The 24904-nt window shown below is 38.2% G+C and overlaps 1 pseudogene across 1 annotated transcript; it reads right to left on the reverse strand.

The window, feature by feature from the left end:
* Positions 1–20663: 20663 nt before the first annotated feature.
* LOC148845195 (L-type lectin-domain containing receptor kinase V.9 pseudogene) lies at positions 20664–22968 on the reverse strand (annotated as a pseudogene). The gene has a single exon (XR_016101823.1). The product of XR_016101823.1 is annotated as an L-type lectin-domain containing receptor kinase V.9 pseudogene (transcript).
* Between the last annotated feature and the right edge of the window lie 1936 nt (positions 22969–24904).

Below are 24904 nucleotides of genomic sequence, written 5' to 3' on the forward strand. Positions count from 1 at the left end.
GCATTTAAAAACTCCATGCGATCGTTATAAAATTAAAAAAAAAAAAAAAACCTAAAAAGAGATATGTAATAAATTTCTTTTGTTCTTTCTGTTGCTTAAAACATAAATTGAAGCAATAGTCAAAGTATTGGTATGTGATATCATATGGGATAGTTTGGAAGTGGATTCAGATATGTATATGCTTGGGAAATGCATTGATACGAACGAAAGATATGAAAATACAATGATACATAGGAAAATAATACAAATTTCATGCATACATCAATACACAATTTTAAAAGTCAAAATAGCTACAAATAAAATATAAATATATAAGAATGTATATTTTAATCATAAAGAAATATATTACTAATACAACAAGATACATAAATATCATAAGATTGTGTTGATAATCTATCAATCAAGAGTCCAAGATTCATATTATATAGTTCTTACAAAATAAAACATGCACAAAACCATTATTATGTTAAATTCTATAGGTCCAAGACACAAAGCATATGCAATTATTATATTCTAATTACTATAGCGATTATTTTTCAACATTAACAAAAAAGTCAATTAAATAATAGATTTTGAAATGTTTGATAATATCAAAATTATTAACATATGACATTCATGATTTTTCTTAGATACATATATTACTATCATATTTTTACTTTTAATCTTAACTGAAAATATATCAAAATTATTAAAATTTCTAAGATACATATCATATGAAATTCATAATTTTTAATTACCAAAGTAACAATTTCATTATTAACATTTTTATTTTTATAGATTTTCTAAAATAACAAATCATTTTTTATATAAATTTAAATTAGCGGATTTGATAAATTCAATTTAATACTATATTCTTGAATATTTTGTAAACAAATTTTTTTATTTTTGTAAATAATAAATACGTTATTTTTTAATAAAGTAAAATTTGAAGATACATATAATTTAGGTACTAAAATAATTATTCTATTATCAATAATTTTATTTGTATAAATTTATTGAGAGTAAAAAATAATTTTTGATATAAATGTAAATTTGATAGATTGTTTACTTCATTAATGTTTATAAAATACTGATTTTTAATATTATCTTTTTTATTTTAAGCTTTTTAACATAAACATATATTACTTGTTTAGGTTGCATGCTAATAATGAAGTCAATAAATTTTACTTGATATCACAAGGTGCATCATGGCATAGTGGCTCAAGACATTAGGCCTACATTGGTGTAGGTGTGAGGACTTGAGTTTGAATTTTTGCAAAAGCGTTTTTTAAAAGAGATGCACAAATATCAGTGTGTATCGACACATATCGGATATACTGCATTGCAATTATCTGATTAATCAAACTGATTGACTTACAGAATGAACTGGGTGGTTCAATCCATCCCCTTTCTGGTTTGATATCTTGGATTGTTCTGACTAGTATGAGCGCAGGGGTCTGCTTATACTAACAATGATGTGTACATAATGAAGTAAAAGCATGAGTTCCTAGTTCATGCTATGGTGCAATACAGAGTAATTTAACAGCATCTGATGTGGATTTTCAGGAACCAAAATGGAAAACCGCATTTTCATGTCAAATATTTAACTTGCTTTTATGTCCTTCAGAACTAATTATTTCTTAGCTAACAGCACTGACATGCTAGTAATGTTTTAAACTTTTAAGATATGTCATTCAAATTCATTATTGAATAAAAGTTGGTAGTCGGATGAGTTAAAAAAGTGCATTTGTGGTTAAATTGTAGGAACCCAATTTTCATCTTTTCAGGGCCCATTTAATGTGAATATATACAATTCTTTTGTTTTGTTTCGCAGAAATTTCACTCATGATTTTCATCACTTTCAATTTATCCCCTCTCAGTTCCTATCTAAATTTTTCTTTAATAAACTTATGGCCTCCTTAATATTTGTACATCTAATTCACTGGGATAAAATTCAGCTTGTTTTGTCTATCAAGTCCTTTCATCTCCTCTATCAACATTTTTTATGTAATCATTTCTGGTCACGTATCATTTTTTTGTGATGTGCCAATTTTTTGGTTGAGTACCTCGTTATCTCATCTGCTCCCAAGTGGCCTGTGACTCAAAGGCTGAAGTGGAGCTCCCTGGTGGTGAACTACCTTGATGAGCTGCTTGGAGGTGACCTACCTTGATGAGCTTTGTCGTTCTTTTAGAGGCCTGCAAGGAACCAAATGTCAGAGGACTCGGGGGTATTTACCCGATGAGGTCACTCCAATGCCTAAGTTAGCACTTAGTGGAGAGCTAAGAATGATATTAGAGAATGAGAGAGCTAGAGAGCAGAGGTTACCCATCCTTTTTCGCCTCTAAAACACATACCTTCGCCCATTGGGGGTGAAGTCTTTATATGCTAGAGCCCTTGTGGGTTCAGTGGACCAGTTCCTAGATTCCCACTGTGATGGGACCTACATTCGTGTTAGGTGAGGATAAAGCCACCAATTGGTAAGGTTGCCCATTTCCGCCTGACTCGGGGAGTGGGTGAGATAATATAGCCATTACAAGTCACAATCACATAAAATGCAGGGTATGGAGGTGTGTTCCTCAAGGTTGTCAGGTTGGCGCCTGTGTTAGGTCGCCAGGTCGGTGCCTGGGCCAGGCTGCCAGGTCGGTGCTTGGGCCAGGCCGCCAGGTCGTGCCTAGGCTAGGCCGCCAGCTCGTGCCAGGGCCAGGTCACGCCAGGGCCAGGCTTCCAACTCGTGCTAGGGCCAGGTTGATCCAGGGCCAGGCTGCTAGCTCGTGCTAAGGCCAAGTCACGCCAGGGCTAGGCTGCCAGCTTGTGCCAAGGCCAGGTCATGCCAGGGCCAGGCCGCGCCTGTGTCGGGCTACGCCTGTGCCAGACTATGCCTAGTGGGACACCATCAACTTAGCAAAGACAAGTTGTTGCCAAAGTGGTCTCGGGTGTCACCTAGTTATTATGAGGTGCTAGGCTACATGAGGATGAGCTGCCTAGTAGTGAGCTGCCTGTAGCGAGCTGCCTATGGCGAGCTGCTTGTGGCGAGCTACCTGATGGCGAGCTGCCTAGTTGTCAAGAGGCTGCACTTAGTTGACATGAGGTGCCAGGTGTCACAATGTCATTAGAGGGCCCAATCCACCCTCATCATTTGCCCCCCACTCCCGAGCTTAAAGTAACTTGGTAAAGGGAGTAGATTTTTCCTTTTGGTCCGTAATTCGACGAGCTCATAAGCACTGATTCAGTTTCTTAGGCTCTGGGAGCTGCTTGGAAGCAAGCTGTCCGTAAGGTGCTGAGGTCTCTTCCAGTTCGGTACTGTAGCCCTTAGGCTCTGGTGGCAACTTATAGTCCACTTTTGTTGATTTTGCCCATGCCGATGAGGTGGTTGGGTCTTGTGCAATAGTAGCCCTTAGGCTTTGGGAGCGACTTATGGTCCACTCCTAGACTTCGCCCAAGCCGACGAGGCGGCTGGGTCTTAAGCAGTAGTGTTGCCCATGCCGTAGAGGCGACTGGGTCTTAAGTAGCAATGTGGCCCGTAGGCTTTGGGACCAACTCGTAGTCCACTCCTGAACTTTGCCCATGCCGAAGAGGCGAATGAGTCTTAAGCAGTAGTGCGGCCCATAGGCTTTGGGAGTAACTCGTAGTCCACTCCTGAACTTTGCCCATGCCAAAGAGGCTAATGGGTCTTAAGTAGTTGTGTGGCCTGTAGGCTTTGGGAGCAATTCGTAGTCCACTCCTGAACTTGGCCCATGCAGTAGATGCGAGTGGGTCTTATTGTAGCGCCGAGGTCTCTGCTTGTGAGGTGCCGAGCTGCCTGGGTACCGAGCTACCTGTGAGGCGCTGGGCTGACCAGGTGACGAGCTGGATTGATGAATTTCGTTGCTCTTTAGAGACCTGTAAGGAACTAAATGTCAGAGGATCTGGGGTGGCTAACCCGGTGAGGTCACTCCGATGCCTAACTTAGTACTCTCATAGTAGACTGCAAGCTAGAAATCACAATCTGAGAGCTAGAGCTTGCTTACATGTTTCTGAGGCTGGTGCCTTTTCAATTTGTGAGTTCGTGCCTAGGCCAGGCCGCCAAGTCGACGCTCATGCCAGGTGGTGCTAGGCCGGCGCATGTGCCAGGCTGCCATGCCGCACCTGGGCCGTGCTAGGCTGCCAGGTGGGCGCCTTAGGGCTATGAAGCGAGAGCTTCAACTTAGCTTTTTGTAAGATAAGAACTTAGCTTTTGTATGATGAAAACTTAGCATTTTTGTAGCGTGTTCCCACAGGCGGCGCCAAATGATGTAACTGTTTCTGATCACGTATCATTTTTCATGATGTATTAAATTTTTGGTTGAGTACCTCGCTATCTTGTCTACTCCCAAGTGGCCTATGACTCAGAGGCTGAAGTGGAGCTCCCTAGTGGCGAACTGCCTGGTGGTGAACTACTTTGATGAGCTGCTTGGAGGTGAGCCACCTTGATGAGTTTTGTTGCTCTTTTAGAGGCCTGCAAGGAACCAAATGTCAGAGGACTTGGGGGTGTTTACCTGGCGAGGTCATTCCGATGCCTAAGTTAGCACTTAGTGGAGAGCTGAGAATGATATTAGAGAATGAGAGAACTAAAGAGCAGAGGTTACCCATCCTTTTTCGCCTCTAAAACACATACCTTCGCCCTTGGGGGGTGAAGTCTTTATATACTAGAGTCCCTGTGGGTTAGGTGGAGGAGTTCCTGGATTCCCGCTGTGATGGGACATGCATTCGTGTTAGGTGTGGATAAAACCACCAATTGGTAAGGTTGCCCATTTCCGCCTAACTCGGGGAGTGGGTGAGCTAATATAGCCGTTACAAGTCACAATCCCATAAAATGCGGGGTACGGAGGTGTGTTCCTCAAGGTTGTCAGGTTGGCACCTATGTCAGATCGCCAGGTGGGTGCTAGGGCCAGGCCGCCAGCTCATGATAGGGCCAGGTCGCACCAGGGCCAGGCTGCCAGTTCGTGCCAGGGCCAAGTTGCGCTAGAGCCAGGCTACTAGCTTGTGCTAGGGCCAGGCTGCCAGCTCATGCCAGGGCCAGGTCGCACCAGGGCCAGGCTACCAGCTCGTGCCAAGGCCAGGCCACCAGGTCGCGCCTGCGACAGGCCGCACCTATGTCGGGCCACGCCTATGCCAGGTCACGCCTGTGCCAGGCCGCACCCGTGCTAGGCCGCGCCTATGCTAGACTACGCCTAATGCGACACCATCACTTAGCAAAGGCAAGTTGTTGCAAAAGTGGTCCCTAGTGTCACCTAGTTGTTCTGAGGTGCTAGGCTACATGAGGGTGAGCTGCTTGTAGCTTGCTACCTGTGGCGATCTACTTATAGCAAATTGCCTGTAGCAGCTACCTGTAGCGAGCTGTCTGTGGAAAGCTGCCTACTTGTCAAGAAGTTGCACTTAATTGACATGAGGTGCTAGGTGTCACAATATCATTGGAGGGCCAAATCCGCCCTCATCAATTTTCAAAAGAGAATTTAAAAGAAAATAAAACCTCATATAACATACTTATTTCTGCACTTGGAAGCAGTCAGAGACACAAGCTTTATATCTTCATTCAGTATGCCTCTCCACTTGTCATTTTGTTTTAGCTATATATTGTCTAGCCTTCTCTTCAATACTTCATTGATGTTGTGGACAGTTTTTGACACGTCGTTCAGGTTCTGTTATGCTTTCTCTCATATACTCAGAAATCTTTAAAATGCTACGCATGCTACTATATTTGTCATTATGCAGATCGAGTTAATGATCAGAAAAATAAAATAGAAGTTTTAGACAATAAGGCTTTCTGTAAACTTCTCTTTTGATCAATTACAGTTATAATTTTATGATCTTTGCTTCCTTTCATACTTAAGTCACAAAATTACTTCATTTCAGTATAAAACTAATGTGCCAGATGAGTTGAAGTGGGGTTAAATTTTCACTTCTGAATTGAATATCCTTGCCTTAGGCTCATTTTCTGTATCATGTTTAGTCTCACCTTTGCTAGAAGTATTGTTTTGTTACAATTTATGCATGGTAATAATAACGTACATTATATATATGCAGATCTTGAGAAGTCTGAAGGAAGCTTTTTGGCCATTCAAGTATGATAATACCATGAGTCTGTTTTTAAGAGCAGCCCATGCATCTACCTGCATTGGTAGACCAGGCATTCTGGAACAGAGGTCATTCAGCTCTTGCAATAATTTGATTTCTACCTCATTACATTGACATCCTTTATTTCTACAGCTGTTTTTTTTTTCTTGTGCCATCTATTTACACCAGCAGGGGTGGCATTGAGCTTGCATCAGTTAAAGCTACTAAACATAAGGTAGAACATGGAGTCTGGAATGGATATAATTACATCATCTTCATTCCTTATAAATAGTAGAGTGCAATCCAGTTCATGTTGTTGATAATATGGAAATTTAGTTTATGCATATACAGGTACATATTTGTGCATTGGTGGCTATCCATGTCATTTAATGTTAGTCGAATCACCCACCTGCTTGGCTGAATTAACTGGTAATTTCCTTGATGACTTTGGCTAAAATTAAAATGAAATCGTCATTGAGTTTTGAGTTTTGTTCTGGTCATTTTTCAACCTATGATTGTGTTGGATCTTCATTGTTTTTCTCTTACCCAACTAGCCAACCATATTACATTAAAAATGAAATGTACAGAATCATAGTTTTGGAATAAACACTGGAAGTATGTAACCAAGCATCCCGTTGTCTAGCATAATTTTCAGTTACACATAGGGGTCTATGTACATGGTCTGTTATACCAGACTTTCAAAACTCTATCTTCTATGCAGAATAAACATAGGAAGCTATTCCAATACACTGTTCAATAGAGAAAACAGACTACTTATAACATGAGAAAAGGCAAAGCTTTTGTCTGAACTGTGTGTGTGCGCGCGCGTGTTCGTGTGTGTGTATTGTTTAGATTAAACAAACTATGCTACTACTGTCTGAATTCTAAAACACAAAGTAAATTTCACTGAGAAAACATTTTGAATCTGGTAATTCTTCCATAGAAGTTATTTTTCTCTAAATATTTATCCTATCACTACTATTGCATAGGTTGTCCAGCTTAGGTTATGATTACCGAATGGGAACTTCTCTATCTTGGAAATTGGTGAACTGTGGCTCTGGAGCCAAGACTGTGGATGGTGCTCACTAAGATTGGATATTCCAACCCATGGTTTTAAAGCAATTACCATATCGTCTAGGAAACTTCAGCTCAGCATATCCATTCATGAGATACAGGGATTAACCCCAGAATTTTAGTCTGAGGTAGATAACCCTAAATGGTTTGATAAGAGGATCTTAATATCTTTCTTTCTCTGAACTATTATGTGCAAGTATGAGATAAAGTTTTGATGAGTCAATTTTGAAACTGGCATTTCTTATGAATCCCTCCATTAAGGTTTAACCCCAACTTCAGATTCATTAGTTATTTATATTAGATACAAGAACAACTCTCTCATCTTGTGAGAATATTTTCCAAACAGAAAGCAATCAATACCAAGTTTAGCAAAATATGATTCTGTACTGTTTTTCAATGTCCACAGCATGGGCACTGGGGTAGTGGTCTATTATCGTCTAATATATCATTACTTCTTTCAAAATATGTTTAAAGATGTCATGCAATCATCTGTGGCATTCATACCATCATTTTGATACATAAAAACTTGTTACAGCTAATGTGCTAGAAAATTAAAATATTCTATACTTATTTTGTCTTCTCATGTAGTAGGTAAAAAATAACATTAGTTGAGACATTCTTTACTTTTTGTAAAATCTGGATTAGTTGAAAAGTGCACTTGAAGAAGCTTCTTACTTGGCTTGCTCAAGAAGCCAATTACTCTAACCAAGAGAGGAATCAGAATATGTATGCTGCTATGTTCTTGCTTTGTATTTTATTACAATTTGTTGCATGTAAGTTCTTTGTTTCTCCACTTTGCATGCACCCATAGTTAGCTGAAACTACAACCAAATCCTAACAACTGGTATCAGAGTTGCAAGGTTCATTGAACAAGTTCGGGTGCGAGAAAAGTTGAAGAAAATTTGATTGTGGAGAGCAAACCATGACCAACACTAATGTGGTTAATTTCAGCACAGTCCAAGTTCCGATTTTTTTTATGGAGAAGGCTATGATTTCTGGTATGTTAAAATGAAAACCTTATTCTTGTCTTTGGATTTATGGGACATTATTGTCCTTGGGTATGAAAAATCAGAAAATGTAGCAAATCTTACAGTAGCTCAACAAAAGGAATTGAAGGACAAGAGAAGTAAGAATGCAGGAGCACTTTCAATGATACAAAGAGGAGTTGGTAAATCTATTTTTCCAAGGGTAATGAGTGCTGAAAAGGTAAAATAATCCTAAGAAACACTTCAGCAAAAGTTTTAAGGAGAAAATTTTGATGATAGGAGGATTGTTGAGAAGATTTTAATTAGTTTAACTGAAAAATTTGATCATATTATGGCTATTATTGAAGAGACAAAGGATCTCACTGAATTAAGTGCTCAAGAGTTGTTGGGATCTCTAAAATCACATGAGCAAAGATTGGCACGCCACTCCGAAAAATTAATATAGAGTGCATTCCAATCCAAACTCTACGTCAGTTCCAAAAATCATTATTGAACATCCTCAACTCATGAAAATGGAAAAGGAGACTCCTATAGAGGAGGTAGATATGCAAGAGGAAGAGGTAGGAACCAAAGAGAAGAAGCAAAAGTAATTTTGATAGAAAATCTAATGATAAAGGGTCATCACAATGGTGTTCTATTTGCAAAAGAAGCAGCCATGTTGATAAGGATTATTGGTTTAAAGGAAAGCACAATGTCATTTTTGCAAAAAGTTGGGGCATCTACAAAAGGACTTTAGATAGAAGAACAATTAGCAAGCAAATTTCATAGAAGAAAAGGAAGATGAAGGAAATTTGTTTTATACATGACAAAGTGCCACGGAGGAAAACAATGATGTTCGTTCTTGGACAGCGGGTGTAGCAATCATATGACAAGGCACCCAAATATTTTTATTGACCTGAATACATCATTTAGCTCAAAAGTGAAGTTAGGAAATAGAGGAGTTGTTGAAGTGAAAGGCAAAGGCACAATTGGTGTTGAAACAAAGAAGGAAAGAAAATTTATACATAATGTGTTATTGGTACCTGAGTTGAATGAGAATCTTCTAAGTGTTGGACAGATTTTGGAGCATGCTTATTCACTCCATTTTGAAGATCTTGGTTGTACCATTTATGACCATGAAAAATATGTGGTCAAGAATGTGAAAATGATGACAAATAGAAAGGTTGCTATGAATGCTAAGGAGGTTGATAAATCTTGGCTATGGCATAGAAGATTTGGCCACCTAAATTTCAAGGGGTTGAAACTGTTAGCACAAAAGGAGATGGTTCAAGGGATTCCGAACATTGAAGAAAAACATTAAGTTTGTGAAGGTTGTGCACTTGGAAAGCATCACCTACAACCATTTCCAAAAGGAGTTGCATGAAGAACCAACAAGTGCTAGAATTAGTTCATACCGGTGCATGTGGACCCATGAGGACACCCTCTCATTCCCAAAACAGGTATTTAATTACAATACCTTTTATTGTGGGCCATGCCTTGTGCCTCTGTTTGAATGCTTTTATTTAATACCTTTTATTGTTTTTAATAAAAATATCATTATATACCAAAAAAGCTTTTATATGTCTTGACTTGGTGTTCTAATTTCAATGTTGCTATTTGTGGGCATTCCCTCTCGTGTTTTTCTAATAATTTTGCAGAATATAGGCAGGATAGAGAATGTGAAGCTACAAGAGGATGGGCAACTTTTGGAGTGCTTTCTTGTGTGTATGCTGAACTCAACTTTCTCTCTTTGATGCTAATGATGTCTGTTATACATTTCATTTCTGTAGATAAATAGATCACAAAAGCTTAATGAGAAGGAAGCTGCATTCTAAGCTTCTAATCCTTAATTGGGCCCTTTCTATAAAATCCATTTAGCAATGATTTTCATATAAAAAACCCAATCAAACCCAATTTTCACACTTGAATCCAGTTTATTCATTGAGAATACAACAACTTTTTAAGTCGAAAATGTACATGACACATTGAAGTAGATAGAAGACTTGTTACAGTTACTGCTAGATCTCAATTCATAAATTGTCTATCTGTTGGTGGTCAGGCTTCTCTCTAGCTGGTTCTCTATCTGTTGTACTTCTTCTAGAGAACATGACCCCAAGTTATCTGTTTACTAAATTGTCACAGCCAAGTCATAGATATTTCTTTTGGGAAGTCAAAGCCAAGGCAGTCTTATCAGTACTGGTGGTTTGTCACAACCAAGTCAAAGCCAAGGCACAAGTTTATTTTGTAACATTTATTATTGTTTATATTGATGTTAAATAAACTGTACATTGTTATATGTTTACTAAATTGAATTATAAAGACTATTGGCTGCAGTAATATTAAATTTACTATTTTTGTAAAAGTAAATTCAACTACATATTAAAATGATTATTCTATTAGAAGATTAAAAGTAATTATTAGTCTTGAAGATTGTGAAACTTCTCTTTTACTGTTCCCATGGCCTTATTATATCCTTGATTTGGTGATATGCATTGTAGTCAGAATTGGATGCTCCTATGCTGCAAGGGCATAGGCTTTTCTTCTACTAAATCCCTTAATAATTTCCCTCCCTGATCCAGTTATGCCTTTGAATTTGAACATGATTTCCATTCCATATTTTCCTTGGTTGATTCAGTTTGTAATCATGCTCCAAGAAGCATGATAGGGTTAGATTTGGTTACCATTTCCACTTATTTTTGTCCACTATGCTTTCTCGTTGTCTAAGGGTATGATTTTTTTTGTTATGAGGTTATGAATTGAAATGTCTTTTTTTTTCATCTAGCTTCTTTCTTCATCATCTATTGTGATGCTTCTACACATTCAATATGATTTGGAAGAACCGAATTCAGCCTGGAGCCGGTTTCATCGTTGGACATCCTCTCATTTTTGGATACCACTACCACAACCAAAGGTGGTCAATGATTCAAAATCTCAAGCAAAGCAAGGGAACATTCAAACTGCAGAAACTAAACATGAGAGTCTTTGAAGAAGGGTAGACAGCATCTAAAGTTGGTTACTATTTTGATCAACAGAAAATACAAAAAGAAATAGAAGAAGACATGAGAGAGCAGTTTGAAGAACACATTAAGTTCACGAGAACAACTTTACCAAGTCATCCATCAAGAAAATCAAGAAGACAATGAAGATATGAATCATTGTCTACTTACTACTATGTATACGAGAAGACAAGAAGAGGAAGAGAGTTCGAAGACTGTAGTATACTATGCATGTAGACTAATGAAAATAAATTTTCATTTTATTCTTTCTTGTAAGATTAAAGTTCCAAAGGTTGTCAAGAAACAAGTTATTTTGTATTGAATTTTAATTTGGATGAATAAAATTACAAGTTTATTTAATAAATGAGATTTGTAGGCAATTACAATTAAATTATAGGTTATTAGTAACAATTTCTAGGTTATTTTGGTTAAAAAAGTAGATATTTAGTGGCAATTAGGACTACCGCTAGAAAAAATTGTGGCTGCCACTATAGACTTATAGCGGCAGTCAGTCTTACCTTTTAACGGTAGTCACGACTACCACTAATGACCGTTTATAGCGGTAGTTTTCGGTGTTCTACCAGCAGTCGCTAAAACTACCGCTAGAACCATTTAGCGACACCTAGTTTAGCGGCAGTTTGGCAACTGCTGGTAAACCTTTTAGCGGCAATTTTGACTGTTGCTAAAAATCATTTTTCTTGTAGTGCAACAACAAAAAAAGTGATTGGTGTTAAATGTGTCTACAAAGTAAAGCACAATTCTGATGGTTCTATGCAAAGAAATAAAGCAAGGCTGGTTGTTAATGGCTATGCGCAACAGCCCAGTGTTGATTATTTTGAAATATTTGCTCTGATAGCATGGTTGGATACTATTAGAGTTCTCCTTGCACTTGCTGCCCACAAGGGTTGATTGTTATGGCAACTTGATGTTAAATCAGCTTTCTTGAATGGAGAATTGAAAGAAGATGTATATGTAGAACAACCACAAGGCTTTGTGATTCAAGGCAAAGAAGAAAAAGTGTACAAGTTGAAGAAGGGTCTATATGGGTTAAAACAGGCACCAAGAGCATGGTATAGCCAAATTGATGCTTACTTTGTTGAGAAAGGGTTCATGAAAAGCAAGAGTGAGCCTACTTTGTATGTGAAAAAACAAGATGCTGGTGATGTTTTCATTGTTGCTCTTTATATTGATGACTTGGTTTTTACCATAAACAATATGAAAGTTATTGAAGATTTCAAAATTAACATGGTAAAAAAATATGAAATGAATGATATGGGATTGTTACATCACTTTCTTGGTATTGAAATTTATCAAGGTGATGATGGAGCATTCATTTGTCAAAGCAAGTATTCTAAAAAGGTTCTCAAAAAATTCAGAATATTGGGATGCAAGCTTATAACTATTCCATTGGTTGTTAATGAAAAATTAATGAAGGAAGATGGTGGTAAGAAAATGGATGAAACCTTGTATAGAAGCTTGGTTGGAAAATTGTTCTATCTTACTACTACAAGGTCGGACATCATGTTTGCCACAAGCTTACTATCCAGATTTATGAACAATCCTAGCTACATTCATTTTGGGGCTGCAAAAAGAATGCTAAGGTATGTACAAGAAACCATGGATTATGGACTGAAATATGACAAAAGAAATGAAGTAAAATTGATTGCTTTTTTTGACAGTGATTGGGGAGGATGTGCTGATGACATGAAGAGAACATCTAGTTACTATTTTTCCTTTAGTAGTCGTGTGTTTTCTTGGTGCTTAAAGAAGCAAAAAATAGTGGCTCAATCTTCAATAGAAGCAGAGTATGTTTCAGCATCAATGGCAATTATGGAAAATGTTAATGAGAAGCAAGAGAATGCTACGGTGATTCATTGTGACAACAAATCTACCATTTCTATCTCAAAGTACCCATGTTATCATAGCATAACTAAGCATATTGCTCTCAAACATCACTTCATTCAAGATGCCATTGAAGATGGAGAAATTGAATTAATATATTGCAGGACCCAAGAGCAATTGGTTGATATTTTCACCAAGCCATTGGTAAGAGAGAGGTTTGAAGAATTAAGAGATGTAGTAGGTAAGAAGTAACTTTAGTTGGGTCATTTTCTACTTTTTGTAAAATTTGGTTTAATTGAAAAATGTACTTGAAGAGGCTTCTTACTTGGCTTGTTCAAGAAGCCATTCTCGTATGACTCTAACTAAGAGAGAAATCAGAATGTCTATGAAGTAATTTTCAACCCATCTCCTGCTTTGTTCTTTCTTTCTCCACTTTGCATGCACCCATAGTTAGTTGAAACTACAGCCAAATCCCAACAAAACTCAATTTCCAAATCTTTTTAACACCAGGCCTCATGTTGGAACTATTTGTTTTCCTGTTTTACAGCACAACCAACCGAGGGCTGGCTCGTTGGTGTGTGTTAGCTGGTTTGTTTCAGCCTCGACTCGGAATTAAATCCCACAACCAGTAATATGGGGAAAAGGGATCAAGGGGGAAGTTATTAATAGTGCATGGCACTGAATACCAAAAAAAAAATCTACTAGAGTCTGGTTCTGATGAAATAAGAGATTACAGTGTTCTTTATCATTGTGGGTTTTATCAGGAATCTCTGTATTATCTCAAGTTCTATCAATCCATAAGGGTAAAATATCTGTACTTAATTTGGATACACAAAACTTGGAGGAACTTCTAACTCTAGCATGAAACAAATTCCATTAGTGTTAAACTTATGGAAGTGAGGTAGAATGACAAAATGTTCTGAAAATCCAATGAGATGAGAATACCTTTAAACATGAGAACAGACATAGATATGTTTGTGCAAGTACTATTTTCCTTTTTTGGTGTTCCCTTATCCTTGAATTATTTTCTGAAACTGATTGAAAAAAAAAAGTGCAAAATAACACAAATAACTGATTTGAAAAAATGTTCTTAAAAAACAAACCATTACCCAATGTTGGTTCTAGCCATCTTGAGTCTTGAGAAAGGTATGGTCCTAACCTTTTGTAGAATGGCGAGATGTTCCACAATGCACGGGGAATGTGCTGTGGGGAAACCATCCAAAGTGACTATGATGCAGTAGGGCTGGAATATATATATATATATATATATATATATATATATAGATAGAGAGAGAGAGAGAGAGAGAGAGAGAGATAGATAGAGAGAGAGAGAGAGGTATAAATTGGGTCGTATTGGACTAACATGGCATGGTCCATGGGTGGTCTGCGCTTCCCTCCCTTGGAATACTTCGGGGGGTCAGCCCGGCATGGCCCACATGGGCCCATGCCATGCCGCCAAGCCTTGGGCCAAGTGGGGCCAAGCCATGACAGATATATTTAAATAAATTAAAAAAAAATAAAAAATTTAAAGTAATTTAATAAAATTGACAAAAACTTAAAAAAAATTCTGAATTTTCTTTTATATGAATATTTGCAATAATAAAATGAAATAATATAATAAAGCTGAAAATAAAGCTATATATACACATATATGTTGTATGCATTATATATATGGATAAATTTCTTATGGTTTAGCTAATTGATAAGAGTACCCTTGCTGTTTAGAAATTGACTAACGCTACCCTATTGTTTCTGACAATTGATTAACTCTACCTTGCCATTAAGATATATTAATATTCCGTCAAAGCTCATTTGTATGTGATATGTATTTTTTAAAACCAAATTATACCTTCCACCTCCCCCCCCACCCCCTTTCTCCCTCTCCCCTATTTTTTCCTATTGGGTTTAGTCCTCTCCCTCCCTCTTTCTCTACTATCCGCGACTGGTATAGTTTGAAGAATAACCCAATCAGAGTCATCCAATTTTTTCCAAATGCAAACAAGGGTTTTGTAGAGGGGGATTTACATTAGCTTTCAATCGAACCCCATATAGCCTCTCGTTTCTGGAGTTTTTTTTTTTTTGTTCAGATTTGAAGATTCGACAGTCACAAATTAGGTTAAATCCATTTTCAGCGTCTGCTTTCACTTTTGCTTTGGCGTCGCCCCTTCAAGAAGGCAAAGAGTCCTGGCAAACACCCCCGATAGAATCGGTTGGTTGACCTTTCTCAACGATTCACATCCTTCCTAGAGATTCTCATCGATGAGATTTTCAGCTAAGTTTCGAACCATTTCATATTTGCGGGAGTTGACTGGGATATCATTGATGATGGACAAAATCTGAGAGAGTGCTCAAGCAATACCGAAGTCTCCCTGGGTTGGGAATTCCCGCTTAACATGGTGGGGTTTGAGAGGAAAGTCAGCCGCTGATTTGGCAATTAAGGAAGGGAAGATAGAAGGTAGGAAATGAAGAAAAATAAGTTGGATAAGAAGGTGACGAATGAATTGGAGAAGCTTATATCTTTCTGATAAATTGAGAAGGGATTTGTCAACGAAGATGAATGTAAAGGTTACCAAATTCGGAAGAAGAAAAGGAGCCATAGTGGTGGCTGAGTTCTCCATCGTCATCCTATCCTATCTATCTGGTTCTGGTCTGAATGTCTGACTCTTCTCCCTCCGCTGGTATCATTTCTGAACTACATTATTTAGCAGATTTATGTATCTTTGTAAACATGGGTTAAACCGCCACCGGCAGAACCTTTCCTCCGGAGATCAGAAACCCTTCCTGCCCAAGTCTCTAAAGTCTCTGAGCAACATTATTATATCCCCTCTTCCTTGTTTTATTTTGAAATTTTGAAAAAGAAAAGGGTAAAATAGTTTTTTGTCTTTCTGTTAACGGACACTAAAGTTAAGGAAGTATTAGTCAATTGTTAGCGTTAGTCAATTTTCAATATACTTATTGAAAATTTATCATATATATGGAGTCGTGCTGGTTGTGCTGCCATGCGGGCTGTACAATCATATTATGTCATGCTGACCCATCGACCTGAAATCTCACACCCGACACGACTCACATTCCATCATTCTAGGCTGATTCAAAATCGTGCCAAGTCTTGCACAAATGCTCTCAGTAACATTTCTCATATTAGACATTAGCAAATGGCAAGGGTAAAATGCATTAATCACCAATCACTTCTAAATTAGCAGGAATTTGATGTTATAATTGTCACTCTAAGTGGAGAAAGGTAAGTTCATGGAGACCAAAAATGGCCTGTGGCCCCCTTTCATCAAAATCTTCTATCCACCTTCTTAGAATGATTGCTGCCGCATTAACTACCCAAAAATGGAAGCTAATTGAAGGAAATGACGCTCTATCAATAAAAGCCCTTGTTTGCTTTGTTTTATTTTCATATCTGTAGTTAGAATTCTCTTGCTTTCCAATTTGGGCTTTTAGCTTGCTGCTGGTCTTCAAGTCCTTATATACATAGGACCCATTTGTTTGCTTATCCTACTAAATGTTTTTAGACTTTACCCAAAAATTAAAAGAAAAAGATATCTAAAACAAAAAACCGAAGTACCAAATGATAGCTTGTATTGCCTCATAGAAGTAGGAATTTGTCTAAAGCAACAAAAAACAAAATAATTTACATTTGTAAATCTTTGGCATCTGGCGTTATAAGACTTGTGGTTTGAGGATTGTAATTTGCCATGTGTCTCCTGCTTAAAGGATTGGGACCCAGTTTGTAATGGGTTTGAATTTGAAGATTAATCAAAACCAGAAATCTGCTTAAAGGGTTAGGAGCCTCTTCAAGGCCACTCATCTAAGTGGAGTTCACTTTCGCTTCTTTTATAAAAGAGGGTAATGCTCTTTTTTGTTGTGCTGTGAGATGGAGAATTTCCTCCTTTTAGAAAAGGAGAAGCTAGCTTTTTCATCAAAGTTCAGTCTGGATCTGCTAGAGAAAAGATGTGTGAACGGTTAAATTGAAAAATCGAGCCGAAAATTTTAGTTTTGGTTGTATTTGTTTTTTTTTTTTTTGTAATTTTAATTTTCAAAATTTTGGTTCATTTGATTCATTTTTTAATTGAATAAACCAAATGTTCACCCCTAATGAAATGGAATTCGGATTAGCTGAAGGTTAAGCTGCTTAGCAGGCTGTGGAACCAATGATAATGCTCTACACTAGTGATACAATACATAAGGCCCACACTGAGTGATTGGATGATTTTGGGCCCATGTATATTGTGACTGGTATGAGTGTTATTATTGATTCCACAGCCTACTGAACAGCTAAAGTGTTCAACTAATCCCATCTCAATAAATTGGACAATACACTCCAATTACAAACAAAACACCTGAGTGATCAATGTATTATGCTGTAAGAAGTAACAAGTCATTGCTTTGACAACACAAGTTATTCAAAATTTCGAACAGATGAATCAATAAGAATGCATAAATGTGCCTATGTAAACTCATCGTGAAAAAAGTTATGAGTGAGGATTTAAATCTGGTTGGAGTAACACAACTTAAAACCCCATTGTAAGGGCTTAAGCTTGGTTGAAATGCTTGAGCTAGGCTGCTTTGAAGAAGTGATTAAAAGAAGCTTCAATAGAAAGCCATGTAAATGTGGCTGAACAATAGTGAAGATGGGCCCTCCCATTAAGTGCCCGTTTGGGAGGGCTTTCCAGTAGAAACTTTTGGCTTTGTGAGGTGGCCTTACCCAGATAGCAACAATGTTTGGTGCAAAATCCGGAAGCCCAAATTTACAGTTATTCAGCCGAAAGTAATTGTCCATTGAAGTTTCTTCCAGTGGCTTCTCCAAAGCAGTTCAATGGAAGCTTCAGCCCTTGCAAAAGCAGCAACATGACCAGCCTGCATCGGCTGCCAGTAAAAGTGTACTAATATATTTTTAGGCTTCGTTCGTTTTTCGAAAAGTTATTTATTCGGGTAAGTGTATTTATTCATGTTCTTTTATTTTTAATGTAAATAACACAATGACCATTTTAGCCATAAAAGTCCAATTCCATTCAAGTGTTGCCAACTTTCCCCCAAGTGGGAAAATTATTTATCCACCTAAGAGATAGGTATCAGTTATCTAGGTAAGTGGTACCCAAGAAAATAAACTTTCTCTGATCCCCACATAAATCTGAAAAAGAATATGACTTTCTTGGTCAATGAAAACCAAAATCTCATTGACCAACTCCCCCCCCCCCCCCCCCTAAGTCCAGAAAAAGAACACTCCCTTAATGGGTAGGGATCTGCTACTAACAAGCCCTACCAATCCTGTCCCCACAAGCCACTGCAGCCCCACATTGGGAACATCTCTCTTGTCATTCATGGCCTCATGAGGAGATGTTGCTGTTGTACAATGGTCGGTTGGGATGTTCTTGGCATCCTGTATTGGTAGTTGATCCAAATACGGCAGTGTAACCATACATTGGGAACATCTCATCATTCATGGGAGATGTTCTCAGCACTGTTCTCAAAACCGGACCGGACCGGAAAAACTGAGAACCGGTCACCTGTTCGGTTCCGTTTTCCTCCAAAATTGGTTTTTCCCCCAAAACTGTTGATTTTGGTCAGCAAACCGTTGAACTGGCCGGTTAACCGTTCAAACTGTTCGAATGGTTTTGATTGTTTTCCATTTTTAAAATTTTTTTATTTTTTTGTCAGAACGGGGTGGCCGTTCTGGTCGAACAGGACCGTTCGAACCGGTAACCAGACCCCTGACCAGTTCGATCACTGGTTTGTTTTTAAAAACCTATACATTTACAGATTATAAAGCTATAAGCCATATTCGGTGAAAAAATTGGAGAGCCCAAATCTGCTGTCAGACAGTCACCTAAAGAGTTCTAGACCCGGCAAAATGTAGATCCAACCTATTGACCCGGCCCAAACCTACTGCCAGACAGTCACCTAAAGAGTTCTAGACCCGGCAAAATGTAGATCTAACCTATTGACCCGGCCCAAACCTACTGCCAGACAGTCACCTGAATAGTTCTAGACCAGGCAAAATGTAGATCCAATCTATGAACTTTTACCCCGAAAATGCTGGTTGGGGTCCTCGACGTACAGTCACCCGCCTGAACTAGAATGTGGTATGACCCAACCCGACCCAATGAGATTCTGGGTTGTCTCGGGTTGAGTCACAAGTCACCGCCAGGTCATCACTGATGTTCATTTCCAAGTGTTTCTTATGATCTATGATCTAGAAGCAATGCCAGGACAAAGAAAATTTTAGTTAGTTGATGAAATCCTTTGGCTGTCTACCGACATGAGATACACACCATGCATCCACTTAGAGAGAGAGAGAGATTTCAACTCATGTAAGGTTAAGATGATCTATTTCAACTTCTTTTCTTCTGTCTTTTCTTTCAAGAATGAAGACCACGAGGTAGTTATGCAGAGAGAAAGAGAGGACTTTTCAGATCATGTAGGGTTAGATGACCTATTTCAATTCATTTTTGTTTTCTTTGGAAGGAAGCAACAAGGCCAGGAAGTGGTTATGGAGAGTATCTGGGGTTTTCTACATTAATTCTTAATAAAAGAACAAATTAAAAATGAAATTAAGCTGCATTTCCAGTTCATAAATCATGAACTGACACCTTGGTTAATGCATCCTTAATTGCAGCCTTTAAATAATCCAAAGAAGAAGAAGCTAAATTCCCAGATAACAAACCTTAAGTGGCATTTGTCCTCACATAGGTAAGAAAATTAGAAGAATAAATTAATCTATTATAGTTTGAACTCTTGGGGTTTCTTCCCACCACATATTCTTTCCTTTGTTCTACCATACCAAAGGTCAACATTGGCAACCAAATCTACATCAGATATATATGATTTTACTTGAATACCCTCAATCTCTCCTCTTTTTTCACATAAATTAACTTCTTTTTTTTTCTTGAGAACTACTACACCCTAATTTGCAGCTTCACACTATTTTTCTTTTTTTAGGGGCATCAATTTACATTATATTTCTTCCCAATATCAATTTATCACTTTGCCCCTTTTAGTCGTATTTTTTTTTTGGCATTTAGAAAATACTAGGTCATAAATATTTCTCTAGTAATTATCTCCTATAATTAATTATATATTCATAAAATTACAAATTATTTAAACTTATAATTTTCTTGTTTTCAACTGTTTATTCGACAAAGACAATATAAAACTTGGTCTCGTAGAAGGCAAACCAAAGAGAGCTGCTTCTAGCCCAAGAGGAACGTGGTTTTAGACCCAAATTACAGAAGTATCGTCAAATTTGACCTCGCCTTAGAAGAACATCTCTTATATTTCTAGACTTGATCGAAGTCATTCAAAAAAGGGGTGCAATCGACTGGTAAATTGATCGAATTGATAACTGGTTGAACCCAGCAGGCCCACAAGTCCAAAGTACATTAACTTCAATTTCTGTGGTTACCGTTGCAGATAAGAACCAGAAACCACCTCTTGTGATCAATGAGTGGTCCATATGTAGGGAGTATTCAACACGTCAGTGCCTGTTAATTAATTTCCACCATTCCACAGGTTAGATTCAATTTTGGGCTGGGGACACAGGACCCATAATCTGTGGCTGTGATGGATTAGGATGACCAGGATAGCCAAAAATCATCTCAAATTCTAATCCAAAATTACCTCAAGATTTGCTCTCATTCTTTTCCTTCCATGTATGTGTGTCTATGTGAAAATTAAAGCTTGATCAGACTATGTGAAAAGGGTGAGAATGGGGTAGAGTTAGACCCATTTAGATCTTTCCAACAAAAAAAAAGACCCATTTAGATCTTCAAGGCCATAGATCAGTGTCTGTGATAATCATAAATTTCAACATCCAAATTCACAAAACAAAGTGAAAATATCAAACTAAATTAATTACAGAAAATGCTCTGAAGCAAAACTCAGTTCTGTTTATCTACCAGCTATGGCCGTACATGCCCAGAGGTCATCATCAGCGGCCGCTAGAGGTGAATTTCTCTGAGAGTGTTAACATTGGGATGGTTTCCCTTTCCGACAAAGGAGAACCAAATAACTCAGCCCTTTCTTTGGTCCGTCCTTTGTTCTCCTCCGCTATAGACTTTGCACTGAAATCCTCCGGCAGGCGAACTTCACCCTCAAAATACAGTGCCACGGCAGACATGGTCGGCCTAGCCTCGGCCAAAGGGTGTGAGCAAAGCAATCCAAGCTTCAGCACTAACTCGGCTTCCTCCGCCACAAATTCCTCCCCCAGTTTCGGATCCACAGTCCCCAGAATGGCTCCCCTCGCCCAACAGTCCGTCACCCAGTCCACCAGGAACACTTTCTCCGGCTCTTCCTGCAGCTCCACCGGTCTTCTTCCGCAGGCCACCTCGAGCAGAAATGTGCCAAATGCAAACAAGTCGGTGCTTGTGCTAGATTTGCCGGTTCTGGCAAGCTCCGGTGCAATATAGCCTGGAGTGCCTGCTAGATAGGAAGTTTGAGGATCGACTCCTTGCTCGCTGAGCTTGGCAAGGCCAAAATCTCCTAACTTTCCATTCATTTCACTGTCTAATAACACATTGCTGGCCTTAATATCTCTGTGGATGATAACCTGCACCCACTGTTCGTGGAGATACAGGAGTGCAGAAGCCACATCTTTGATGATCTTATACCTCTGTGCCCAGTTTAGTGTCAACTTGGGTTGATCAAAAATGAATTTGTCGAGGCTTCCGTTGGACATGAAATCATAAACCAAGAGGAGCTCGCCTTTACGCCGGCAGTAGCCCTGTAGTCGGACCAAGTTTGGGTGGCGGAGTCTGCCGATGGTTGCGATCTCAGCGATGAATTCTCTCATTCCTTGGGTTGAATCATGCGAAATTTTCTTCACTGCAACTTCAATCTTCGATTTGGGCAGCACCCCTTTATAGACCCGACCAAAACCACCTCTCCCCAGAAGCCCTTTATCTTTGAATCCATTGGTGGCAAGAAAGAGATTCCTGTAAGTGAACCTGTGAGGTCCATACTGAACCTCCCAATCTTCGAGCACTTCCTTGTACTTTATCTTCCTCACAATGAAAACGATTAGCCAGGCGAGCAATAACCCAACAACAACTCCAGCAAAGGGCAACGAAATCGGCAAAACTGGTGGCTTCTTCCCTGGGCCGCTTGGTAGCGTAGGCAGCCGTGACAGATCAAGGGATTCAGCCTGTCCGTTCATCTTAAAGCTCCAAGCCAATACGTCATGATCTGATCGAATAGCCCCGAAAGATGCAGAGAAGCCCACGTACATCTCGTCCAAGAGAAATTCTGAAAGATCTTGTTTCAAAGACAAGAGAGGACGTTTGGGTTTGGTCATGGTCGCCACGGCAGGAGCAATTGTAACATTAAGTTGCGTTTCGGCACCGTCATATTCTACCCATAACTGCAGTGGATCTCCGCTCAGGAACAATAATTTCGTAAACCCACCTCCATTATCGTCAGAATAATATCCTGCTCTATCAGATACGTTGGAGATCAAGCCATTAAAGTCGATTCCAACATGGTTGTTGTCGATATCACTGAATTCTGGGGTCTGGATCGTGTCCAGCTCGACAGCGACAATATGACTGTTTGGATTCATGTTGGTGGTGATATTGAACAAACCAAGAAATTGACTGGGCATGGCTCCAGGAGGATCTTTGGTAGGGGAGATGACAAAAGCCATTCCATCGCCAGTTGCTTGGGAGCTCTTAGTGAATGCAACAACAAAAGTAGTAGAGAAGGAGAAAACTTTACCATTGGAGGAGTTCTTGATTTGGAGAGGGAGAGAGTAGAAGAGGTGGCCCTTCTGGTAGAAGGGTCCATCGCTGTAAGTCAGTCGGATATAGCCAGTGTCTCCGACTGTTGCGTTACCATTTAGCTCCAAGGATTTGTTATCGAACCCATAAAAGATGAAACCATCCTGAGCTTGAGAAGATGCGTGGTTGAGGTAGAGTAGCAAAATAAACGGTAAAAGCTTCAGCACACAGGACATGGCTGCGGACATAAAGATGAAAAATCATAGCTATCAGCCACATTTAAGGGCTTTGATGATTTATTAATATGTAATTCTTCGTCGAGACAAGGGAGCAAATGGGGCAGACTTGACTTGTCTAGACTATTCCACTTGTTTTTCTTATTTTATTTTATTTATTTATTTATTTATTTTTTGCTGCAAATTGTGGGCCAACATTTGACGCCATTAGGTATTTTATTTCTCTGTTTGGGGAGCAAATTAATTAATTGACTGTGACATGGCTTGAAACTCCCGACCATGAAGTTGAAATAAATAAATGAATAACTTGGTTGATTATTTGCTGTAGTCCGTACAATAGCAAGTTTGTTATTTAGGGGTGACAATTGAATCGGATTTGGTTCAATCCGAATATGAGGTCTATTGCAGGTGGATCAGGTCCAATCCAATCCAATTTGATTTTGATTTGGGCTATACCTTAAACGATTCAATGTGTTAAAGATATAATCTAAATTCTCAAGACAGAGGAAAAGTTAAAAAAATTAACCTAACCTGGGTCTTATCTCAGAAAGAATGAAAACTATTGAATATTAATTAAATAAAGAAATGATGAAAGATAATCTATATTAATGTTAGCCTAAGCTAATAAATAACTTCAATGGACCAAGACAGGGAAAAAGAAAAGCGATTACTAAGTTGGAATCTCTCTCTCTCTCTAAAAGTATTGTGCATATATTTGTGAGAGAGGAAATACCCATTCAACTTCTTTTATTATTTTATAAAGCTATACATGACAAAGGATTATGGATTAAAACTTGTTTACTGATCCTTAATTAATATCTAATAAACACTTGATAAAGATTTATTATATATTGCGTAAATTATTCAATGTCATATGGGTGTTAGTTAATATTTATTAGAATTAATTAATCTTAAAAAGCTTAATATATCCACCAAATTACAAAACCAACAGCATGTGAATGGTAATATATTAAAGACCCATAAACCATGAATCCATGAATGGTACTAAATCTTCACATGATGATGACATATCATGCGATGCATATACAAGTAAATTGAAGTGTTAAATAACCTCTCAAACATCGGCAACTTGGCATTCTTATATATCCACCTCAGAAGAACCTTTTCATACTTCATTAACCTGCAGTCCATATAAGAAGAGCCCCAGTCATGTAACACATGCAAGACTGATGACCATTTGATAACAGTTGAAGCACATGTTGAATCTGAATAGTTTATTATTTGGGTTTGGTGCTATTGTTATTTGTACTTGAAATATTTTGGATTGATCAATATAAATTGATGAAAGATATGTGGCGAAAATCAATTCAGTTAAAACAATTAGATTTTGCCCTTTTTTGGAGAAATAAAACTACAATTTGATGTTTCAATTATAAACGTTAATGATCAATCCCACATTTGATGATCATATAATTTTTTCTTTCTTGATTGAGAAAGGAAGGTGCATGTAAAGGAAAGAAATCCATTTTTTTATTACTTCATGGAACAGGCCAGGTAGCCCAACCCGGCCCATCTTTTAACCCCCAACAACCCTGGTGGTGGCAGCAGGATTTGATCGCAAATATTTAATTTGACTTATCAAAATCCTACCAACTGAGACACCAGTAAAAGAGAAACCCACTTGCAACATCATCTTCCCACCTTCTTAGAATAATGTTGCCCTTATTAACTACCCAGAAAATGCCAATACAGGTGAGAAACTGAAAGCTAGATCAGAAATTGCGCTTTATCAAGCAAAGAATTATGAGTGCTTTTTCTTTTCTTTTTTTTCTAAGCTTTTAGTTTATTAGTCTTGGATGAGATATGAAACCTGACCTCTTGTTTGAATTAGATCTCACGCCCACTGAATCTTAGTCAAATTGTAAATTAAATTTAACAATTTGGTATAGGGGTTGTTAAGTGAATCAAACTCGGCTCTGATTGGTCCAGTCCGAATTTGATCCAATTAGAGCTCTAGCCTGTGTTTGTTTATGGTGTAAAACCTCATCGATGGAGTTTC

The sequence above is a fragment of the Nelumbo lutea genome, chromosome 7 (assembly GCF_056320005.1).
Source record: "Nelumbo lutea isolate HS-2025 chromosome 7, American lotus-T2T, whole genome shotgun sequence".
Classification (NCBI taxonomy): domain Eukaryota; kingdom Viridiplantae; phylum Streptophyta; class Magnoliopsida; order Proteales; family Nelumbonaceae; genus Nelumbo; species Nelumbo lutea.